Source organism: Triticum aestivum, chromosome 3D (assembly GCF_018294505.1).
Source record: "Triticum aestivum cultivar Chinese Spring chromosome 3D, IWGSC CS RefSeq v2.1, whole genome shotgun sequence".
Taxonomy (NCBI): Eukaryota; Viridiplantae; Streptophyta; class Magnoliopsida; order Poales; family Poaceae; genus Triticum; species Triticum aestivum.
In genome coordinates, this window is record NC_057802.1 from 597,726,591 (window position 1) to 597,753,108 (window position 26,518).

Here is a 26,518-nt window from a genome sequence, read left to right on the forward strand (position 1 = left end):
AAGATTCACGCGACGGTAGCAAAAAGAAGCAGCAGCAAGGTGTGAAGAAGGAGCAGGGGAGGGAGAAGAAGAAGAGCAACCTTGACCGGGCCGCCATGGCGACGCCCCGCCTCCCCTTCCATTCTCGGCCCGGTCTCATGTAATATTAACCGGGAACTACAATGCATGCATAAGATCCCGTATGTTCTCCAATTAGCTTACCGCTAAGGTTGGAGCTTGGGATTAAATAGCTTTGGTTGTTAGGTTAAAGTTTTGAGATTTCTATTGTCGTCACATGCTCTATTTATTCATTGATTGGTCGGTTGCATTCCATTATTCAAATTGCGGTGTTTTCTGTCAATTTACAAGGAAGTTCATTGCCACCGGGATACTATTTGTTTCCCTACTTTCTTTGTTGGATTATTACTATTTCTCTAATTGACTCGGTTAACTAGTTTAGGCGAGCGAAACTAAGCCTACATCACCATCAAAAAGACTAAGTCTACATGAACTATGAGCATCTTTTTTACACCCAGTGGCCAAAACCCATATAAATTTGACTGGTAGGCACTGGGCACGTTCTCCTCAAAAGTATGTGTAACAAGAATCTGTGACCAAACTACAAAATAAATGAAACCAAACATTTCCCTATCATAAAAGGCGGGAGAAGAAGCATGGTAAAACCAAAGGAACAACTACCACCACTTTCTATCCCAAGAAATAATTGGTTGGCCTTCATTCTACTCCACATAAATAAATCGATTTTCCTCTCCCCTCAACCAAGACACGAGCGCCGCCTCTCAGTTGATCTCTTCTTTCTCCTATCTCCACATCCTCCCACCTGTCTAATGCTCCGTCCGGAGGAGGGGAGAACCACAGTTTTGCCTGTTTGACGTGTACCTAGGGTTAGAGCTTGGTGCTGTGGTGTCATTCACTAGTAGAAAAAGGGGCTTTCGTTTGGGCCTGGCCATCCCATTAGTCCCGGTTCTGCCACGAACCGGGACCAATGGAGGCATTTGTCCCGGTTCGTGAGCCCAGGGGGCCGGCCGGGGCCTCGTGGGCATTGGTCCCGGTTCGTCTGGGCCCATTTGTCCCGGCTCTTGGCACGAACCGGGACCAATGGGCCTCGCTCCTGGCCCACAACCATTGGTCCCGGTTTGTGCAGGAACCGGGACAGAAGGATGGCCTTTAGTCCCGGTTCCAGCCACGAACCGGGACAAATAAGTTGCCTATATATACCCCATCGCCGGCGAGCAGAGCACTCCACAGTGCTCTGTTTTTTGCTGGCCGGCGAGGAAGGGCATTTGGGTGCTCTAGCTCACCTCTTATGCATGTGAGGTGTTCGATGAAACGCCTGAGCCACACTAGTTAAGCTTTCTCCTCTCGAAGCTCGACCTCCGAGCTCCATTTTTTTCGAGATTTGTCTAGGTTTAGTGGTCCGTCACGCACCGTCCTCGTCTTCTCCGCTGTCGATCGCCCGCGCCGAACTCGTCGCCGGCACCACCGTGGTGAGCCTCTTGTTCTTATCTTCTTTCTGAAAGAAAAAAATCTTACTTTAGATAGACACTTGTCTAATTTTCTTACTTTTGACACACATAATTATATATAATGCACGCAGATGAACCAGCAATGGATGTACGGTGACAGACACACCTCTGAGTACATTAAGGGCATGCATAATTTTCTCGAAGTGGCTGAGGCAAACAAGCAGAATGGTTTTATGTGTTGTCCATGCCCTAATTGTGGGAATACGAGGTCTTACTCTGACAAGAAAATCCTTCACACCCACCTGCTTTATAAGGGTTTCATGCCACACTATAATGTTTGGACGAAGCATGGAGAAATAGGGGTTATGATGGAAGACAGCAAAGAAGAAGAGGACGATGACAACTATGTGCCCCCTGAATACGGTGATGCTGCAACGGGGGAAGCTGAAGATCAAGAGGAAGCTGAAGATCCAGAGGAACCAGACGATGTGCCCGATGATGATCTCCGCCGGGTCATTCTTGATGCAAGGGAAAAGTGCGAAAGTGAAAAGGAGAAGCTGAAGTTCGATCGCATGTTAGAGGATCACAAAAAGGGTTGTACCCCAATTGCGAAGATGGTAACACAAAGCTCGGTACCATACTGGAATTGCTGCAGTGGAAGGCAGAGAATGTTGTGCCTGACAACGGATTTGAGAAGCTACTGAAATTATTGAAGAAGAAGCTTCCAAAGGATAACGAATTGCCGACAGTACGTACGTAGCAAAGAAGGTCGTATGCCCTCTAGGATTGGAGGTCGGGAAGATACATGCATGCCCTAATGACTGCATCCTCTACCGCGGTGCGTACAAGGATTTGAACGCATGCCCGGTATGCGGTGCATTGCGGTATAAGATCAGACGAGATGACCCTGGTGATGTTGAGGGCGAGCCCCGCAGGAAGAGGGTTCCTGCGAAGGTGATGTGGTATGCTCCTATAATACCACGGTTGAAACGACTGTTCAGAAACAAAGAGCATGCCAAGTTGATGCGATAGCACAGTGAGGACCATAAGAAAGACGGGAAGTTGAGAGCACCCGCAGACGGGTCGTAGTGGAGAAAAATCGAGAGAAAGTTCTAGGCTGAGTTTGCAAGTGACCCAAGGAATGTATGGTTTGCTTTAAGCGCGGATGGCATTAATCCTTTCGGGGAGCAGAGCAGCAACACAGCACCTGGCCCGTGACTCTATGTATGTATAACCTTCCTCCTTGGATGTGCATGAAGCGGAAGTTCATTATGATGCCAATTCTCATCCAAGGCCATTAGTTGAAGAACTCTTACAGCTGTGGAATGGAACAGGTGTACGTGTGTGGGATGAGCATGCTGTTCGTGACCATCAATGATTGGCCCGCTCTCAGTAACCTTTCAGGACAGACAAACAAGGGATACCACGCATGCACGCACTGTTTGGCTGACACCGAAAGTATATACCTGGACAGATGCAGGAAGAATGTGTACCTGGGCCATCGTCGATTTCTCCCGACCAACCATCAATGTCGAAAGAAAGGCAAGCATTTCAAAGGCGAGACAGATCACCGGAAGAAGCCCGCCATGCGTACCGGTGATCACGTACTTGTTATGGTCTCTAATTTACACGTAATATTTGGAAAGGGTCCCGGCGGACTAGCTGTTCCGAATGACGCTCAGGGACGCGCACCCATGTGGAAGAAGAAATCTATATTTTGGGACCTACCCTACTGGTAAGAGCTAGAGGTACGCTCTTCAATCGACGTGATGCACGTGACCAAGAACCATTGCGTGAACCTGTTAGGCTTCTTGGGCGTGTATGGGAAGACAAAAGATACACCTGAGGCAAGGGAGGACCTGCAACATTTGCACGAAAAAGACGGCATGCCTCCAAAGCAGTACGAAGGTCCTGCCAGCTATGCTCTTACCAAAGAAGAGAAGGAAATCTTTTTTGAATGCCTGCTCAGTATGAAGGTCCCGACTGGCTTCTCGTCGAATATAAAGGGAATAATAAATATTCCAGAGAAAAAGTTCCAGAACCTGAAGTCTCATGACTGCCACGTGATTATGACGCAACTGCTTCCGGTTGCATTGAGGGGGCTTCTACCGAAAAACGTCCGATTAGCCATTGTGAAGCTATGTGCATTCCTCAATGCAATCTCTCAGAAGGTGGTCGATCCAGAAATCATACCAAGGCTAAGGAGTGATGTGGCGCAATGTCTTGTCAGTTTCGAGCTGGTGTTCCCACCATCCTTCTTCAATATCATGACGCACGTCCTAGTTCATCTAGTCGACGAGATTGTCATTCTTGGCCCCGTATTTCTACACAATATGTTCCCCTTTGAGAGGTTCAGGGGAGTCCTAAAGAAATATGTCTGTAACCGTGCTAGGCCAGAAGGAAGCATCTCCATGGGCCATCAAACAGAGGATGTCATTGGGTTTTGTGTTGACTTCATTCCTGGCCTTAAGAAGATAGGTCTCCCTAAATCGCGGTATGATGGGAGACTGACTGGAAAAGGAACGCTAGGAGCAGACTCAATAATATGCAGGGACGGGCATTCTTGGTCTCAAGCACACTACACAGTTCTACAGAACTCTACCTTGGTGACCCCGTATGTCGATGAACACAAGAACAGTCTGCACTCCAAACACCCGGAGCAGTGTGATGACTGGATTACATGTGAACACATTAGGACTTTCTGCAGTTGGTTGGAAACACATCTTAGAGGTGACACCACTGTTTGTGATGAGCTGTACTCGTTGTCCAGGGGACCATCTTCGACTGTATTGACTTACAAAGGATACGAGATAAATGGAAATACATTTTACACGATCGCCCAAGATCAAAAGAGCACCAACCAAAACAGCGGTGTCCGCTTTGATGCAGCAACCGAGAGGGGAAAGGACACATATTATGGTTACATAATGGACATATGAGAACTTGACTACGGACATGATTTTAAGGTCCCTTTGTTTAAGTGCAAATGGGTCAATCTGTCAGGAGGCGGGGTACAGGGAGACCCACAGTATGGAATGACAACAGTGGATCTGAACAATCTTGGGTACACTGACAAACCGTTCGTCCTAGCCAATGATGTGGCACAGGTTATCTATGTGAAGGACATGTCTACCAAACCGAGAAAAAGAAAAGATAAGGAAGCGAATACATCATATGATGAGCCAAAGAGCCACATAGTTCTTTCAGGAAAAAGGGACCTAGTGGGAGTGGAGGGCAAGACAGACATGTCTGAAGATTATGAAAAGTTTCATGAAATTCCTCCCTTCAAAGTCAAGGCTGACCCAAGCATCCTGATAAACGATGAAGATTATCCATGGTTACGGCGCAATAAGCAAAGCACACAAGCGAAAAAAAAGTGAAGACTTTCTCTCCACAACTATTATGATGATACCATGCCAACTTTCAACCTTTTCGAAATTCATTTGAAATGCCTGTTGTAACAGACGAGTTTCCGTATGAAATCCTGATACTTCGAAACAGATTGTCCGTTTTGTACACGAAGTGCATCCAGTTTTTACCGTAACCCTCTCTACTTTCTTGTACATGCTATGTGGGTGAAATGATGATACCATGCCAACTTTCAACCTTTTCAGAGTTCATTTGTAGTGCTTTTCAATTTCATGGTCTTATAGCTCAAAATAATCAGTAAATGCATGGAAAATAACAAATGAAGTCAGAAAGGGTTGAAAATTGATGATGTGGCTTTGAATGGTGCATTTTGAACACACAAAAACTATGGAGTTCAAATAAGTTCAAAAAAATGAAATCCCTTTGTAACAGATGAGCTTTCGTCCGAAACCCTGATACTTCGAAAGAGATTGTCCGTTTTGTACACGAAGTGCATCTAGTTTTTGCCGTAACCCTCTCAACTTTCTTGCACATGCTATGTGGGTGAAATGATGATACCATGCCAATTTTCAACCTTTTCGGAGTTCATTTGAAATGCTTTTCAATTTCCGGGTCTTATAGCTCAAAAAACCAGTAAATGCATGAAAAATAATAAAATGCATAAACCTATAATATTTGTTATGATCAACTAAAAAACTTACATAAACCTCTAGTATTTTTGAAACTAAAATTAAATAAAATTTATGCAACTTATATTAACAAAGTAATTTTTGTTCAAAACATTAATAGCAAAAAAGAATTTAATAGCAAAAAATTTAACAAAATCTGGTTTTGATTAAAACAGATATTTAAAACAGATAAACTATAATAAAATATATAAGTAGAAACCAAATAAAAAATAAAAGAACTTTAATAACATAAAGCAAAAAGAATTATCATAAAGTGAAATAAATAAGTAATTGAAACAAAATATAATAAAATAAATAAGTTTTTTGTTGTAAGTAGAAACAAAACAAAATAATAAAGAAAAAAAGAAAACAAAAGAAAACAGGGAAAAAAATAAAAAATATGCCACCTACTGGGCCACCACTACCTGAATACGACTAAAAACCAACCAATGGGCCAGCAGAAGGCCCAGTAGACCCATCAGGCATAGCAGTGTCAATTAGGCCCGTAAGCCTGCAATGGAGAGGAGCTCGAGAGGGGTGCGGCAATGGGGCTTATAAACCACTGCGCGCCCCTCTCAACTAGCGAGGTGGGACTAAGCTTTCAACGCGGGCGCAACAGTACAAGGCCTTTGGTCCCGGTTGGTGGCACTAACCGGGACTAAAGGGGTGCATTGGTACCGGTTCGTGGCACCAACTGGGACCAATGCCACCCCTTTAGTCCCGGTTGGTGCCACCAACCGGGACCAAAGGTCGCCGCTTCCCGCCCTTTGGGCTGCTGAAAAGAGGCCTTTGGTCCCGGTTGGTGGCACCAACCGGGACTAAAGGGTGGCATTGGTACCGGTTGCTGACACGAACCGGAACCAATGCTTCGTCTATATAACTAGCACTTGTGAAATTTTTCATTCAGTTCATCTTCCCCGCTCGACGACGCTGCCAGGCTGCCCCTCTGCGCCTCGCCGTCGCCGTCGTCGCCCCTGCCTCCGACGCCGTCCCGCGCCGCCCAGACGTCGTCGCCGCCCCGCGCCTCCTGCCTCCTTGCCGCCCGTCGCCGCGCCCCTCACCGTCGCCGTCGCCGCCCCCTGCCTCCTCATCGCCCGTCGTCGCGACCCTCACCATCGCCGTCGCCTCGCCCCTCAACATCGCCGTCGACGCGCCCCTCACCGTCGCCCCCGTGCCCTGCCTCCTCGTCGATCGCCGCCCCGTTGCGCAGTGAGAGCTCCATATATGAATTTCCTAATTTAGATGTGTAGTTAATTTAGATGCGTAGTTTAGATGTGTAGTTAATTGAGTTGTTGTAATTTGTTCATAAATGAATAATATGCAAAAGTTAGAATTTTTTTCTGTTCATAGATTTTTTTGGTGATATTATTGTTGAATATGCAAATGTTTGTGTGTTCATATATATGCAAAGAATATGTCAATTTTTTCATAGATTTTTTATGATTTTTTTCTGTTGTAATTTTGTGCATAGAATTTTTATGATTTTTTTCTGTTGTAATCTTGTTCATAGAATAAGAAGAGAAAGTGTTTAATATAATTAGTTAGAAAAATAATAGAACTAGTTAAACTAGTTTATTTTTAATTAGTAAGTACTACTTTATTCTATTTATAGTAAGTGCTTAGTAGTTGAACTAGTTGATTTAACAAAACTAGTTTATTTTACTATAGAAGTAGTTTATTTTTAGCAAGAAAATTAATAGAACTAGTTTATTTTTTTAGTTAAAGCAATTATTCCCGCATCGACGTCGACGATGCCTATCCCGCATCCTCGTCGTCGACTCGGCGGAGGAGGCCGGCTTTATCAGAGGGGCCATGTCCGGGACTGGGCTCCGCCGGGCTGGTTTTGGCAGGTGCTACCTTCCGGGGGGCGTAGGTTGGTGAGGAGCCAGCCCGTCGTTGACCCGATCCTTGTTTGGTGGCGGTCGCATGAGCCAGTGACGGTGCCGAGGCTTCGGGACACCGCGGAGATGGTACGTCACCGTGTCAGCGAGGAGGACCAGCACGTCCGTCGCTACATGGTTGCGTTTTAGGGCAGGTTCGACAATACCTGGCAGGTTCTTCAGGGATCTCACTGGAGCGATCCTGTGATGATTCCTCCTCTTTGGGTGTCCACTGCCCGCGCTGATACTCGTCGGGCGCTACGGTTCTAGCTGTACTGGCGATGCTATATGTATGATAGTATTCGAGGTGTATTAGTGATAATATTCGACGATGTACGGACGCATGGAGATGATGTAGTTTTGCTTATAATTGAATGCATCCTAATTTGAATACTACTTTATTTTGCGATTTGATTTTGCTTATTGAATGCTCAAATTGGAAAACTACTCCTACTTTGAATGCTAAAATTGGAGAGCACTATGCAAGGCGTATGCATATGATTAGTTGATAGCTTATAGGGTTTTTGTTTTCGCAGAAATCTAGGAGCCCCCGGCCCCTCCATCATCCCCGCCGTCGTCCCCATCACCGACCCCCTCCGGCCTCGAGGTGAGACCAGCCAAATCCTCTTTTAGAAAGATAATTAAACGATATTTTGGGTTGACTTTAAGTCTGTCGAGTCTCACCATATATGAGAGGACGAAGAATCCCGACTGTTGTCGTGGGGGTAGCTTCTCCTTCGTTCCCGTGTGCTAGACAATTTGGTGTAATGCACTCCGGAACGAAAGGAGGAGCTACCATCACCGACGGTCGCAAATGTCTGAGAGGAATCAGTGAGGGAGAGTTCCACCATATATATATGAGAGGACGAAGAATCCCGACTGTTGTCGTGGGGGTCGCTTCTCCTTCGTTCCCGTGTGCTAGACATTTTGGTGTAATGCACCCGGGGACAAATGGAGGAGCGACCATCATCAACGGTCGAATGTATACACCACGTGAGCTGAGAGTTTTCAAGAAAAGACTCGACAAACCGATAGTCAACCCGTGATGAATAATAATGATCTAATTTAGCTTTTGTAGTACATATATTTAAATGTACAAGTTTAATCTTTGAATTATGAACGTAGGAAATGTCGTCATCGGACGACGAAAGTGTTGGGGAACGTAGTAATTTCAAAATTTTCCTATGCACACGCAAGATCATGGTGATGCATAGCAACGAGAGGGGAGAGTGTTGTCTACGTACCCTCGTAGACCGTAAGCGGAAGCGTTATATCAATGCGGTTGATGTAGTCGTACGTCTTCACGATCCGACCGATCCAAGTACCGAAAGCACGGCACCTCCGAGTTCTGCACACGTTCAGCTCGATGACGTCCCCGCCTTCTCGATCCAGCAAGAGGGGCGAAGTAGTATATGAGTTCTGGCAGCACGACGGCGTGTTGGTGAAGAACAATCTCCGCAGGGCTTTGCCTAAGCACTACAAAAACTATGACGGAGGATAAACTAGAGGGGACGGGGTTGCCGGCACACGGCATGGTGTTTCTTGATGTGTCTTGGGTGCTAGCCCAACCCCTCTATTTATATGTTGAGCCTTGGGGTCGAAACTTGGAGTAAAAGCCTCCACAAAGTCGGTTTCACCCGAAAGGCAAGAGTCCTTCTCGGACTCCAGGGCCAGACGCCAGGGTTCCCGGTGTCTGGACCCAGACGCCAGGGACCCTGGCGTCTGGCCCCTGGGCTCCGCAAAACTTCCTTTTGCGCTTTCCAAAAACCTCGTGGGCTTTCCCCTTTGGCCCAGATAAAGTGTTCTCGTGCCCAAACATTTCGGGAAACATCCGGAACCCCTTCCGATGGATTCCGGAACCTTTCCGGAGATCAAACACTACTATCCACATATCAATCTTTACTTCCGGACCATTCCGGAGTTCCTCGTCATATCCGTGATCTCATCCAAAACTCTGAACAACATTCGGTCACCAACATACATAACTCATAGTACTATATCGTCAACGAACCTTAAGCATGCGGACCCTACGGGTTCGAGAACTATGTAGACATGACCGAGACACCTCTCTGGTCAATAACCAATAGCGGGACCTGGATGCCCATATTGGCTCCTACATATTCTACAAAGATCTTTATCGGTCAGACCGCATAACAACATACGTTGTTCCCTTTGTCATCGGTATGTTACTTGCCCGAGATTCGATCGTCGGTATCTCAATACCTAGTTCAATCTCGTTACCGGCAAGTCTCTTTACTCGTTCTGTAATACATCATCCCACAACTAACTCATTAGTTGCAATGCTTGCAAGGCTTATAGAGATGTGCATTACCGAGTGGGCCCAGAGGTACCTCTCCGACAATCGGAGTGACAAATCCTAATCTCGAAATACGCCAACCCAACAAGTACCTTTGGAGACACCTGTAGAGCACCTTTATAATCACCTAGTTACGTTGTGACGTTTGGTAGCACACAAAGTGTTCCTCAGGTAAACGGGAGTTGCATAATCTCATAGTCATAGGAACATGTATAAGTCATGAAGAAAGCAATAGCAACATACTAAACGATCGAGTGCTAAGCTAACGGAATGGGTCAAGTCAATCACATCATTCTCCTAATGATGTGATCCCGTTAATCAAATGACAACTCATGTCAATGGCTAGGAAACATAACCCTCTTTGGTCAACGAGCTAGTCAAGTAGAGGCATACTAGTGACACTCTGTTTGTCTATGTATTCACACAAGTATTATGTTTCCGGTTAATACAATTCTAGCATGAATAATAAACATTTATCATGATATAAGGAAATAAATAATAACTTTATTATTGCCTCTAGGGCATATTTCCTTCAGTCTCCCACTTGCACTAGAGTCAATAATCTAGATTACATAGTAATGATTCTAACACCCATGGAGCCTTGGTGCTGATCATGTTTTGCTCATGGAAGAGGCTTAGTCAACGGGTCTGCAACATTCAGATCCGTATGTATCTTGCAAATTTCTATGTCTCCCACCTGAACTAGATCCCGGATGGAGTTGAAGCGTCTCTTGATGTGCTTGGTTCTCTTGTGAAATCTGGATTCCTTCGCCAAGGCAATTGCACCATTATTGTCACAAAAGATTTTCATTGGACCCGATGCACTAGGTATGACACCTAGATCGGATATGAACTCCTTCATACAGACTCCTTCATTTGCTGCTTCCGAAGCAGCTATGTACTCCGCTTCAGACGTAGATCCCGCCACGACGCTTTGTTTAGAACTGCACCAACTGACAGCTCCAGCGTTCAATGTATACATGTATCCGGTTTGCGATTTAGAATTGTCCGGATCAGTGTCAAAGCTTGCATCAACGTAACCATTTACGACTAGCTCTTTGTCACCTCCATAAACGTGAAACATATCCTTAGTCCTTTTCAGGTATTTCAGGATGTTCTTGACCGCTGTCCAGTGATCCACTCCTGGATTACTTTGGTACCTCCCTGCTAAACTTATAGCAAGGCACACATCTGGTCTGGTACACAGCATTGCATACATGATAGAGCCTATGGCTGAAGCATAGGGAACATCTTTCATCTTCTCTCTATCTTCTGCAGTGGTCGGGCATTGAGTCTTACTCATCTTCACACCTTGTAACACAGGCAAGAACCCTTTCTTTGCTTGATCCATTTTGAACTTCTTCAAAACTTTGTCAAGGTATGTGCTTTGTGAAAGTCCAATTAAGCGTCTTGATCTATCTCTATAGATCTTGATGCCCAATATATAAGCAGCTTCACCGAGGTCCTTCATTGAAAAACTCTTATTCAAGTATCCCTTTATGCTATCCAGAGATTCTATATCATTTCCAATCAGCAATATGTCATCCACATATAATATCAGAAATGCTACAGAGCTCCCACTCACTTTCTTGTAAATACAGGCTTCTCCAAAAGTCTGTACAAAACCAAATGCTTTGATCACACTATCAAAGCATTTATTCCAACTCCGAGAGGCTTGCACCAGTCCATAAATGGATCGCTGGAGCTTGCACACTTTGTTAGCTTCCTTTGGATCAACAAAACCTTCTGGTTGCATCATATACAACTCTTCTTCCAGAAATCCATTCAGGAATGCAGTTTTTACATCCATTTGCCAAATTTCATAATCATAAAATGCGGCAATTGCTAACATGATTCGGACAGACTTAAGCATCGCTACGGGTGAGAAGGTCTCATCGTAGTCAATCCCTTGAACTTGTCGAAAACCTTTCGCAACAAGTCGAGCTTTATAGACAGTAACATTACCGTCAGCGTCAGTCTTCTTCTTGAAGATCCATTTATTCTCAATGGCTTGCCGATCATCGGGCAAGTCAACCAAAGTCCACACTTTGTTCTCATACATGGATCCCATCTCAGATTTCATGGCCTCAAGCCATTTTGCGGAATCTGGGCTCACCATCGCTTCTTCATAGTTCGTAGGTTCGTCATGGTCTAGTAACATAACCTCCAGAACAGGATTACCGTACCACTCTGGTGCGGATCTTATTCTTGTTGACCTACGAGGTTCAGTAACAACTTGATCTGAAGTTTCATGATCATCATCATTAACTTCCTCACTAATTGGTATAGACGTCTAAGGAACCGGTTTCTGTGATGAACTAATTTCCAATAAGGGAGCAGGTACGGTTACCTCATCAAGTTCTACTTTCCTCCCACTCACTTCTTTCGAGAGAAACTCCTTCTCTAGAAAGGGTCCATTCTTAGCAACGAATGTTTTGCCTTCGGATCTGTGATAGAAGGTGTACCCAACAGTCTCCTTTGGGTGTCCTATGAAGACACATTTCTCCGATTTGGGTTCGAGCTTATCAGGATGAAGCTTTTCACATAAGCATCGCAACCCCATACTTTAAGAAACGACAACTTTGGTTTCTTGCCAAACCACAGTTCATAAGGCGTCGTCTCAACGGATTTCGATGGTGCCTATTTAACGTGACGTCTCTAAAGCATAACCCCAAAATGATAGTGGTAAATCAGTACGAGACATCATAGATCGCACCATATCTAGTAAAGTACGATTACGATGTTCGGACACACCATTACGTTGTGGTGTTCCGGGTGGCTTGAGTTGCGAAACTATTCCGCATTGTTTCAAATGTAGACCAAACTCGTAACTCAAATATTCTCCTCCACGATCAGATCGTAGAAACTTTATTCTCTTGTTACGATGATTTTCAACTTCACTCTCAAATTCTTTGAAATTTTCAAATGTTTCAGACTTATGTTTCATTAAGTAGATATACCCATATCTCCTTAAATCATCTGTGAAGGTGAGAAAATAACGATATCCGCCGCGAGCCTCAACATTCATCGGACCACATACATCTGTATGTATGATTTCCAACAAATCTGTTGCTCGCTCCATAGTTCCGGAGAACGGCGTTTTAGTCATATTGCCCATGAGGCATGGTTCGCAAGTACCAAGTGATTCATAATCAAGTGATTCCAAAAGTCTATCAGTATGGAGTTTCTTCTTGCTCTTTACACCAATATGACCCAAACGGCAGTGCCACAAATAAGTTGCACTATCATTATCAACTCTGCATCTTTTGGTTTCAACATTATGAATATGTGTATCAGTACTATCGAGATTCATCAAAAATAGACCACTCTTCAAGGGTGCATGACCATAAAAGATATTACTCATATAAATAGAACAACCGTTATTCTCTGATTTAAATGAATAACCGTCTCGCATCAAACAAGATCCAGATATAATGTTCATGCTCAACGCTGGCACCAAATAACAATTATTTAGGTCTAATACTAATCCCGAAGGTAGGTGTAGAGGTAGCGTGCCGACGGCGATCACATCGACTTTGGAACCGTTTCCCACGCGCATCGTCACCTCGTCCTTGGCCAGTGTTCGCTTAATCCGTAGTCCCTGTTTTGAGTTGCAAATATTAGCAACAGAACCAGTATCAAATACCCAGGTGCTACTGCGAGCTCTGGTAAGGTACATATCAATAACATGTATATCACATATACCTTTGTTCACCTTGCCATCCTTCTTATCCGCCAAATACTTGGGGCAGTTCCGCTTCTAGTGACCAGTCTGCTTGCAGTAGAAGCACTCAGTCTCAGGCTTAGGTCCAGACTTGGGTTTCTTCTCTTGAGCAGCAACTTGCTTGTTGTTCTTCTTGAAGTTCCCCTTCTTCTTCCCTTTGCCCTTTTTCTTGAAACTGGTGGTCTTATTAACCATCAACACTTGATGCTCCTTCTTGATTTCTACCTCCGCAGCTTTTAGCACTGCGAAGAGCTCGGGAATCGTCTTATCCATCCCTTGCATGTTATAGTTCATCACGAAGCTCTTGTAGCTTGGTGGCAGTGATTGAAGAATTCTGTCAATGACGCTATCATCCGGAAGATTAACTCCCAGTTGAACCAAGTGATTATTATACCCAGACATTTTGAGTATATGCTCACTGACAGAACTATTCTCCTCCATCTTACAGCTGTAGAACTTATTGGAGACTTCATATCTCTCAATCCGGGCATTTGCTTGAAATATTAACTTCAACTCCTGGAACATCTCATATCCTCCATGACGTTCAAAACGTCGTTGAAGACCCGGTTCTAAGCCGTAAAGCATGGCACACTGAACTATCGAGTAGTCATCAGCTTTGCTCTGCCAGACGTTCATAACATCTGGTGTTGCTCCTGCAGCAGGTTTGGCACCTAGCGGTGCTTCCAGGACGTAATTGTTCTGTGCAGCAATGAGGATAATCCTCAAGTTACGGACCCAGTCCGTGTAATTGCTACCATCATCTTTCAACTTTGCTTTCTCAAGGAACGCATTAAAATTCAACGGAACAACAGCACGGGCCATCTATCTACAATCAACATAGACAAGCAAGATACTATCAGGTACTAAGTTCATGATAAATTTAAGTTCAATTAATCATATTACTTAAGAACTCCCACTTAGATAGACATCCCTCTAATCCTCTAAGTGATCACGTGATCCAAATCAACTAAACCATAACCGATCATCACGTGAAATGGAGTAGCTTTCAATGGTGAACATCACTATGTTGATCATATCTACTATATGATTCACGCTCGACCTTTCGGTCTTAGTGTTCCGAGGCCATATCTGCATATGCTAGGCTCGTCAAGTTTAACCTGAGTATTCTGCGTGTGTAAAACTGGCTTGCACCCGTTGTAGATGGACGTAGAGCTTATCACACCCGATCATCACGTGGTGTCTGGGCACGACGAACTTTGGCAACTGTGCATACTCAGGGAAAATACTTTTATCTTGAAATTTAGTGAGAGATCATCTTATAATGCTACCATCAATCAAAGCAAGATAAGATGCATAAAAGATAAACATCACATGCAATCAATATAAGTGATATGATATGGCCATCATCATCTTGTGCTTGTGATCTCCATCTTCGAAGCACCGTCCTAATTACCATCGTCACCGGCGCGACACCTTGATCTCCATCGTAGCATCGTTGTTGTCTCGCCAATCTTATGCTTCTACGACTATCGCTACCGCTTAGTGATAAAGTAAAGCATTACAGGGCGATTGCATTGCATACAATAAAGCGACAACCATATGGCTCCTGCCAGTTGCCGATAACTCGGTTACAAAACATGATCATCTCATACAATAAAATATAGCATCATGCCTTGACCATATCACATCACAACATGCCCTGCAAAAACAAGTTAGACGTCCTGTACTTTGTTGTTGCAAATTTTACGTGGCTGCTACGGGCTTAGCAAGAACCGTTCTTACCTACGCATCAAAACCACAACGATAGTTTGTCAAGTTGGTGCTGTTTTAACCTTCGCAAGGACCGGGCGTAGCCATACTCCGTTCAACTAAAGTTGGAGAAACTGACACCCGCCAGCCACCTGTGTGCAAAGCACATCGGTAGAACCAGTCTCGCGTAAGCGTACGCGTAATGTCGGTCCAGGCCGCTTCATCCAACAATACCGCCGAACCAAGGTATGACATGCTGGTAAGTAGTATGACTTATATCGCCCACAACTCACTTGTGTTCTACTCGTGCATATGACATCTACGCATAAAACCTGGCTCGGATGCCACTGTTGGGGAATGTAGTAATTTCAAAATTTTCCTACGCACACGCAAGATCATGGTGATGCATAGCAACGAGAGGGGAGAGTGTTGTCTACGTACCCTCGTAGACCGTAAACGGAAGCGTTATATCAACGCGGTTGATGTAGTCGTACGTCTTCACGATCCGACCGATCCAAGTACCGAAAGCACGGCACCTCCGAGTTCTGCACACGTTCAGCTCGATGACGTCCCCGCCTTCTCGATCCAGCAAGAGGGGCGAAGTAGTATATGAGTTCCGGCAGCACGACGGCGTGGTGACGGTGTTGGTGAAGAACAATCACCGCAGGGCTTCGCCTAAGCACTACGAAAACTATGATGGAGGATAAACTAGAGGGGACGGGGTTGCCGGCACACGGCTTGGTGTTTCTTGATGTGTCTTGGGTGCTAGCCTTACCCCTCTATTTATATGTTGAGCCTTGGGGTCGAAACTTGGAGTAAAAGACTCCACAAAGTCGGTTTCACCCGAAAGGCAAGAGTCCTTCTCGGACTCCAGGGCCAGACGCCAGGGTTCCCGGCGTCTGGACCCAGACGCCAAGAACCCTGGCGTCTGGCCCCTGGACTCCGCAAAACTTCCTTTTGTGCTTTCCAAAAACCTCGTGGGCTTTCCACTTTGGCCCAGATAAAGTGTTCTCATGCCCAAACATTTCGGGAAACATCCGGAACCCCTTCCGATGGATTCCGGAACCTTTCCGGAGATCAAACACTACTATCCTCATATCAATCTTTACTTCCGGACCATTCCGGAGTTCCTCGTCATATCCGTGATCTCATCCAAAACTCCGAACAACATTCGGTCACCAACATACATAACTCATAGTACTATATCGTCAACGAACGTTAAGCGTGCGGACCCTATGGGTTCGAGAACTATGTAGACATGACCGAGACACCTCTCTTCCTGTTGGGGAACGTAGTAATATCAAAAAAATTCCTACGCACACGCAAGATCATGGTGATGCATAGCAACGAGAGGGGAGAGTGTTGTCCACGTACCCTTGTAGACCGAAAGCGGAAGCGTTAACACAACGCGGTTGATGTACTCGTACGTCTTCACGATCCGATGGATCAAGTACCGAACGCACGGCACCTCCGAGTTCAGCACACGTTCAGCTCGATGACGTCCCTCGAACTCCGATCCAGCCGAGTGTTGAGGGAGAGTTTCGTCAGCACGACGGCGTGGTGACAATGATGATGTTCTACCGACGCAGGGCTTCGCCTAAGCTCCCCAACGATATTATCAAGGTGTAATATGGTGGAGGGGGGCACCGCACACGGCTAAAAGATCGTTGATCAATTGTTCTGTCTATGGGGTGCCCCCCTGCTCCCGTATATAAAGGAGCAAGGGGGAGGCGGCCGGCCAAGGGGAGAGGCGCGCCAAGGGGGGAGTCCTACTCCCACCGGGAGTAGGACTCCTCCTTTCCTTGTTGGAGTAGAAAAAGGGAAGGGAGAAGGAGAAAGAAGGAAGGGGGCGCCCCCCCCCCCCCTCCCTAGTCCAATTCGGACTAGTCCATGGGGAGGGGTGCGGCCTCCCTTTGGGGCATTTCTCTCCTTTCCCGTATGGCCCATTAAGGCCCAATACGAATTCCCGTAACTCTCCGGTACTCTGAAAAATACCCGAATCACTTGGAACCTTTCCGAAGTCCGAATATAGTCGTCCAATATATCGATCTTTACATCTCGGCCATTTCGAGACTCCTCGTCATGTCCCCGATCTCATCCGGGACTCCGAACTCCTTCGGTACATCAACATACATAAACTCATAATAAAACTGTCATCGTAACGTTAAGCGTGCGGACCCTACGGGTTCGAGAACTATGTAGACATGACCGAGACACCTCTCCGGTCAATAACCAATAGCGGAACCTGGATGCTCATATTGGTTCCCACATATTCTACGAAGATCTTTATCGGTCAGACCGCATAACAACATACGTTGTTCCCTTTGTCATCGGTATGTTACTTGCCCGAGATTCGATCGTCGGTATCTCGATACCTAGTTCAATCTCGTTACCGTCAAGTCTCTTTACTCGTTCCGTAATACATCATCCCGCAACTAACTCATTAGTCACAATGCTTGCAAGGCTTATAGTGATGTGTATTACTGAATGGGCCCAGAGATACCTCTCCGACACTCGGAGTGACAAATCCTAATCTCGAAATACGCCAACCCAACAAGTACCTTTGGAGACACCTGTAGAGCACCTTTATAATCAGCCAGTTACGTTGTGACGTTTGGTAGCACACAAAGTGTTCCTCCGGTAAACGGGAGTTGCATAATCTCATAGTCATAGGAACATGTATAAGTCATGAAGAAAGCAATAGCAACATACTAAACGATCGAGTGCTAAGCTAACGGAATGGGTCAAGTCAATCACGTCATTCTCCTAATGAGGTGATCCCGTTAATGAAATGACAACTCATGTCTATGGCTAGGAAACATAACCATCTTTGATTAACGAGCTAGTCAAGTAGAGGCATACTAGTGACACTCTGTTTGTCTATGTATTCACACATGTATTATGTTTCCGGTTAATACAATTCTAGCATGAATAATAAACATTTATCATTATATAAGGAAATAGATAATACTTTATTATTGCCTCTAGGGCATATTTCCTTCAGTCTCCCACTTGCACTAGAGTCAATAATCTAGTTCACATCGCCATGTGATTTAACATCAATAATTCACATCACCATGTGATTAACACCCGTAGTTCACATTGTCATGTGACCAACACCCAAAGGGTTTACTGGAGTCAATAATCTTGTTCACATCGCTATGTGATTAACACCCAAAGAGTACTAAGGTGTGATCATGTTTTGATTGTGAGATAATTTTAGTCAACGGGTCTGTCACATTCAGATCTGTAAGTATTTTGCAAATTTCTATCTCTACAATGCTCTGCATGGAGCTACTCTAGCTAATTGCTCCCACTTTCAATATGTATCTAGACTGAGACTTAGAGTCATCTAGATTAGTGTCAAAACATGCATCGACGTAACCCTTTACGACGAACCTTTTGTCACTTCCATAATCGAGAAACATATCCTTATTCCACTAAGGATAATTTTGACCGCTGTCCAGTGATCTACTCCTAGATCACTATTGTACTCCCTTGCCAAAATCAGTGTAGGGTATACAATAGATCTGGTACACAGCATGGCATACTTTATAGAACCTATGGCCGAGGCATAGGGAATGACTTTCATTCTTTTTCTATCTTCTGCCGTGGTCGGGCTTTGAGTCTTACTCATTTCACACCATGTAACACAGGCAAGAAACTCTTTCTTTGACTGTTCCATTTTGAACCACTTCAAAATCTTGTTAAGGTATGTACTCATTGAAAAAACTTACCAAGCGTCTTGATCTTGATGCTCAATATGTAAGCAGCTTCACCGAGGTCTTTCTTCGAAAAACTCCTTTCAAACACTCCTTTATGCTTTGCAGAATAATTCTACATTATTTCCGATCAACAATATTTCATTCACATATACTTATCAGAAATGATGTAGTGCTCCCACTCACTTTCTTATAAATACACGCTTCACCGCAAGTCTGTATAAAACATATCCTTTGATCAACTTATCAAAGCGTATATTCCAACTCCGAGATGCTTGCACCAGTCCATAGATGGATCGCTGGAACTTGCATATTTTGTTAGCACTTTTAGGATTGACAAAACTTCCTGGTTGCATCATATACAACTCTTCTTCAATAAATCCATGAAGGAATGCAGTTTTGTTTATCCATTTGCCATATTTCATAAAATGCGGCAATTGCTAATATGATTCAGACAGATTTAAGCATAGATACGAGTGAGAAACTCTCATCATAGTCAACACCTTGAACTTGTCGAAAACCTTTTTGCGAAAATTCTAGCTTTGTAGATAGTAACACTACCATCAGCGTCCGTCTTCCTCTTGAAGATCCATTTAATCTCAATGGCTCGCCGATCATTGGGCAAGTCAATCAAAGTCCATACTTTGTTCTCATACATGGATCTCATCTCAGATTTCATGGCCTCAAGCCATTTTGCGGAATCTGGGCTCACCATCGCTTCTTCATAGTTCGTAGGTTCGTCATGGTCTAGTAACATAACCTCCAGAACAGGATTACCGTACCACTCTGGTGCGGATCTTAATCTGGTTGACCTACGAGGTTCAGTAATAACTTGATCTGAAGTTTCATGATCATTATCATTAACTTCCCCACTAATTGGTGTAGGTGTCGCAGAAACTGGTTTCTATGATGATCTACTTTCCAATAAGGGAGCATGTACAGTTACCTCATCAAGTTCTACTTTCCTCCCACTCACTTCTTTCAAGAGAAACTCCTTCTCTAGAAAGGATCCATACTTAGCAACGAATGTCTTGCCTTCGGATCTGTGATAGAAGGTGTACCCAACTGTTTCCTTTGGGTATCCTATGAAGACACATTTCTCCGATTTGGGTTTGAGCTTATCAGGATGAAACTTTTTCACATAAGCATCGCAACCCCAAACTTTAAGAAACGACAACTTTGGTTTCTTGCCAAACCACAGTTCATAAGATGTCGTCTCAACGGATTTAGATGGTACCCTATTTAACGTGAATGCAGCTGTCTCTAATGCATAACCCCAAAACGATAGTGGTAGATCGGTAAGAGACATCATATATCGCACCATATCTAATAAAGTACGGTTATGATGTTCGGACACACCATTACACCGTGGTGTTCCAGGTGGTGTGAGTAGTGAAACTATTTCACATTGTTTTAACTGAAGGCCAAACTCGTAACTCAAATACTCTTCTCCACGATCAGATCGTAGAAACTTTATTTTTCTTGTTACGATGATTTTCCACTTCACTCTGAAATTATATGAACTTTTCAAATGTTTCAGACTTATGTTTCATTAAGTAGATATACCCATATCTGCTCAAATCATCTGTGAAGGTGAGAAAATAACGATATCCGCCACGAGCCTCAATATTCATTGGACCACATACATCTGTATGTATGACTTCCAACAAATCTGTTGCTCTCTCCATAGTTCCGGAGAACGGTGTTTTGGTCATCTTGCCCATGAGGCACGGTTCGCAAGTACCAAGTGATTCATAATCAAGTGATTCCAAAAGTCCATCAGTATGGAGTTTCTTCATGCGCTTTACACCGATATGACCCAAACGGCAGTGCCACAAATAAGTTGCACTATCATTATTAACTTTGCATCTTTTGGCTTCAATATTATGAATATGTGTATCACTACGATCGAGATCCAACAAATCATTTTCGTTGGTGTGTATGACCATAGAAGGTTTTTATTCATGTAAACAGAACAACAATTGTTCTATAACTTAAATGAATAACCGTATTGCAATAAACATGATCAAATCATATTCATGCTCAACGCAAACACCAAATAACACTTATTTAGTTTCAACACTAATCCCGAAAGTATAGGGAGTGTGCGATGATGATCATATCAATCTTGGAACTACTTCCAACACACATCGTCACCTCGCCTTTTACTAGTCTCTGTTTATTCTGCAACTCCCGTTTCGAGTTACTACTCTTAGCAACTGAACCAGTATCAAATACCGAGAGGTTGCTATAAACACTAGTAAAGTACACATCAATAACATGTATATCCAATATACCTTTGTTTACTTTGCCATCCTTCTTATCCACCAAATAGTTGGGGTAGTTCCGCTTCCAGTGACCAGTCCCTTTGCAGTAGAAGCACTTAGTCTCAGGCTTAGGTACAGACTTGGGCTTCTTCACTTGAGTAGCAACTTGCTTGCCGTTCTTTTTGAAGTTCCCCTTCTATCCCTTTGCCCTTTTCTTGAAACTAGTGGTCTTGTTAACCATCAACACTTGATGCTCTTTCTTGATTTCTACCTTCGTCGATTTCAGCATCGCGAAGAGCTCGGGAATTATTTTCGTCATCCCTTACATACTATAGTTCATCACGAAGTTCTACTAACTTGGTGATGGTGACTAGAGAATTATGTCAATCACTATTTTATCTGGAAGATGAACTCCCACTTGATTCAAGCGATTGTAGTACCCAGACAATCTGAGCACATGCTCACTGCTTGAGCTATTCTCCTCCATCTTTTAGCTATAGAACTTGTTGGAGACTTCATATCTCTCAACTCGGGTATTTGCTTGAAATATTAACTTCAACTCCTGGAACATCTCATATGGTCCATGATGTTCAAAACGTCTTTGAAGTCCCGATTCTAAGCCGTTAAGCATGGTGCACTAAACTATCAAGTAGTCATCATATTGAGCTAGCCAAACGTTCATAACGTCTGCATCTGCTCCTGCAATAGGTCTGTCACCTAGCAGTGCATCAAGGACATAATTTTTCTGTGCAGCAATGAGGATAATCCTCAGATTACGGATCCAATCCGCATCTTTGCTACTAACATCTTTCAACATAATTTTTCTCTAGGAACATATCAAAAATAAACACAGGGAAGCAACAACGCGAGCTATTGATCTACAACATAATTTGCAAAATACTATCAGGACAAAGTTCATGATAAATTCAAGTTCAATTAATCATATTACTTAAGAACTCCCACTTTGATAGACATCCCTCTAATCATCTAAGTGATTACGTGATCCAAATCAACTAAACCATGTCTGATCATCACGTGAGATGGAGTAGTTTCAATGGTGAACATCACTATGTTGATCATATCTACTATATGATTCACGCTCGACCTTTCGGTCTCCGTGTTCCGAGGCCATATCTGCATATGCTAGGCTCGTCAAGTTTAACCTGAGTATTCCGCGTGTGCAACGGCTTTGCACCCGTTGTATTTGAACGTAGAGCCTATCACACCCGATCATCACGTGGTCTCTCAGCACGAAGAACTTTCGCAACGGTGCATACTCAGGGAGAACACTTTTATCTTGAAATTTTAGTGAGAGATCATCTTATAATGCTACCGTCAATCAAAGCAAGATAAGATGCATAAAAGATTAACATCACATGCAATCAATATAAGTGATATGATATGGCCATCATCATCTTGTGCTTGTGATCTCCATCTCCGAAGCACCATCATGATCACCATCGTCACTGGCGCGACACCTTGATCTCCATCGTAGTATCGTTGTCGTCTCGCCAACTTATTGCTTTTACGACTATCGCTACCGCTTAGTGATAAAGTAAAACAATTACATGGCGATTGCATTGCATACAATAAAGCGACAACCATATGGCTCCTGCCAGTTGCCGATAACTCGGTTACAAAACATGATCATCTCATACAATAAAATATAGCATCATGTCTTGACCATATCACATCACAACATGCCCTGCAAAAACAAGTTAGACGTCCTCTACTTGGTTGTTGCAAGTTTTACGTGGCTGCTACGGGCTTAGCAAGAACCGTTCTTACCTACGCATCAAAACCACAACGATAGTTTGTCAAGTTGGTGTTGTTTTAACCTTCGCAAGGACCGGGCGTAGCCACACTCGGTTCAACTAAAGTGAGAGAGACAGACACCTGCCAGTCACCTTTAAGCAACGAGTGCTCCCAACGGTGAAACCAGTCTCGCGTAAGCGTACGCGTAATGTCGGTCCGGGCCGCTTCATCTCACAATACCGCTGAACCAAAGTATGACATGCTGGTAAGCAGTATGACTTATATCGCCCACAACTCACTTGTGTTCTACTCATGCATAGCATCAACGCATAAAACCGGGCTCGGATGCCACTGTTGGGGAACGTAGTAATTTCAAAAAAATTCCTACGCACACGCAAGATCATGGTGATGCATAGCAACGAGAGGGGAGAGTGTTGTCCACGTACCCTCGTAGACCGAAAGCGGAAGCGTTAACACAACGCGGTTGATGTAGTCGTACGTCTTCACGCTCCGACCGATCAAGTACCGAACGCACGGCACCTCCGAGTTCAGCACACGTTCAGCTCGATGACGTCCCTCGAACTCCGATCCAGCCGAGTGTTGAGGGAGAGTTTCGTCAGCACGACGGCGTGGTGACAATGATGATGTTCTACCGATGCAGGGCTTGCCTAAGCTCGGCAACGATATTATCGAGGTGTAATATGGTGGAGGGGGGCACCGCACACGGCTAAAAGATCGTTGATCAATTGTTCTGTCTATGGGGTGCCCCCCTGCCCCCGTATATAAAGGAGCAACGGGGAGGCGGCCGGCCAAGGGGAGAGGCGCGCCAAGGGGGGAGTCCTACTCCCACCGGGAGTAGGACTCCTCCTTTCCTTGTTGGAGTAGGAAAAGGGAAGGGAGAAGGAGAAAGAAGGAAGGGGGCGCCCCCCCTCCCTAGTCCAATTCGGACTAGTCCATGGGGAGGGGTGCGGCCTCCCTTTGGGGCCTTTCTCTCCTTTCTCGTATGGCCCATTAAGGCCCAATACGAATTCCCGTAACTCTCCGGTACTCTGAAAAATACCCGAATCACTCGGAACCTTTCCGAAGTCCGAATATAATCGTCCAATATATCGATCTTTACGTCTCGGCCATTTCAAGACTCCTCGTCATGTCCCCGATCTCATCCGGGACTCCGAACTCCTTCGGTACATCAACATACATAAACTCATAATAAAACTGTCATCGTAACGTTAAGCGTGCGGACCCTACGGGTTCGAGAACTATGTAGACATGACCGAGACACCTCTCCGGTCAATAACCAATAGCGGAACCTGGATGCTCATATTGGTTCCCACATATTCTACGAAGATCTTTATCGGTCAGACCGCATAACAACATACGTTGTTCCCTTTGTCATCGGTATGTGACTTGCCCGAGATTCGATCGTCGGTATCTCGATACCTAGTTCAATCTCGTTACCAGCAAGTCTCTTTACTCGTTCCGTAATACATCATCCCGCAACTAACTCATTAGTCACAATGCTTGCAAGGCTTATAGTGATGTGTATTACTGAGTGGGCCCAGAGATACCTCTCCGACACTCGGAGTGACAAATCCTAATCTCGAAATACGCCAACCCAACAAGTACCTTTGGAGACACCTGTAGAGCACCTTTATAATCACCCAGTTACGTTGTGACGTTTGGTAGCACACAAAGTGTTCCTCCGGTAAACGGGAGTTGCATAATCTCATAGTCATAGGAACATGTATAAGTCATGAAGAAAGCAATAGCAACATACTAAACGATCGAGTGCTAAGCTAACGGAATGGGTCAAGTCAATCGCGTCATTCTCCTAATGAGGTGATCCCGTTAATCAAATGACAACTCATGTCTATGGCTAGGAAACATAACCATCTTTGATTAACGAGCTAGTCAAGTAGAGGCATACTAGTGACACTCTGTTTGTCTATGTATTCACACATGTATTATGTTTCCGGTTAATACAATTCTAGCATGAATAATAAACATTTATCATGATATAAGGAAATATATAATACTTTATTATTGGGCATATTTCCTTCAGTTCCCTTTGTCATCGGTATGTTACTTGCCCGAGATTCGATCGTCGGTATCTCAATACCTAGTTCAATCTCGTTACCGGCAAGTCTCTTTACTCGTTCTGTAATACATCATCCCGCAACTAACTCATTAGTTGCAATGCTTGCAAGGCTTATAGTGATGTGCATTACCGAGTGGGCCCAGAGATACCTCTCCGACAATCGGAGTGACAAATCCTAATCTCGAAATACGCCAACCCAACAAGTACCTTCGGAGACACCTGTAGAGCACCTTTATAATCACCCAGTTACGTTGTGACGTTTGGTAGCACACAAAGTGTTCCTCAGGTAAACGGGAGTTGCATAATCTCATAGTCATTGGAACATGTATAAGTCATGAAGAAAGCAATAGCAACATAATAAACGATCGAGTGCTAAGCTAACGAAATGGGTCAAGTCAATCACATCATTCTCCTAATGATGTGATCCCGTTAATCAAAGGACAACTCATGTCAATGGCTAGGAAACATAACCATCTTTGATCAACGAGCTAGTCAAGTAGAGGCATACTAGTGACACTCTGTTTGTCTATGTATTCACACAAGTATTATGTTTCCGGTTAATACAATTCTAGCATGAATAATAAACATTTATCATGATATAAGGACATAAATAATAACTTTATTATTGCCTCTAGGGCATATTTCCTTCAGAAAGTCTCCCAAGGGAGTGCGGCTGGTGCCACAACGATCGAGGTTTGTGCGACAGGCCTCACCTGGACGATGATCGGTGCTTCAGTATTAAGCTCGAGGAGACCTTCGATGTTGAAACAGTACGCAACGGCGACAAGTGTTTTTTCGTAATTAAGCATGACTTCAACTATTTCAATGTGTAATTTTCATCTTTTACAATTCGAGTAAAGCTTATCCCATGCCATGCAAGATGCTATGTCTTGGAGAGGATGGATTTTGAAGACCATGAAAATTTTGAAACAAAGAAAATTCACCTAAGGACCCATCATGATGTGGATTTTGAAGTAAATCTGTATAATGCTGAGAGCGTAACCCATTTTGGTTGCAAAAATTGGGAAGCATTTTGCAAGATATATGGTTTTGATGAGGGTATGCTTGTCACCATGGATCTTGGTGATCCTGACATCGACCAAGACAATATGGACATTTGGGTCCTTGTTGATACGCCTCCAGTTCTACCGCTATGTGAGTTTATCAAACATAGTTAATTATTAAATAATTTATATTGTTTATTTCAAAATAGTTGACAGCTTATTTCCATTGACAGCTTATTTTGATTGTTCGAACAATGTGCGGAACATGGTAGACAAAACCCACTACACCGATGGCTCCGAGTTAACTTATCAGGAGAAAAATCATCTGGTCGGATTTTGTACTAATCTTGAGAATTACAATATCTACAATCAAACTCCTCAACATTATGGTCAATACGTGCCACTAGTGCACGTGTTGAACTACGGTAACTACCATGGAGATACCCTGGTAAGATTTTTTACTATTACGACATCCGTGCATCTTTTGCATACTTCTAAAACTAGTACATCATTGCTAACTATGAAGTTATTACTATGT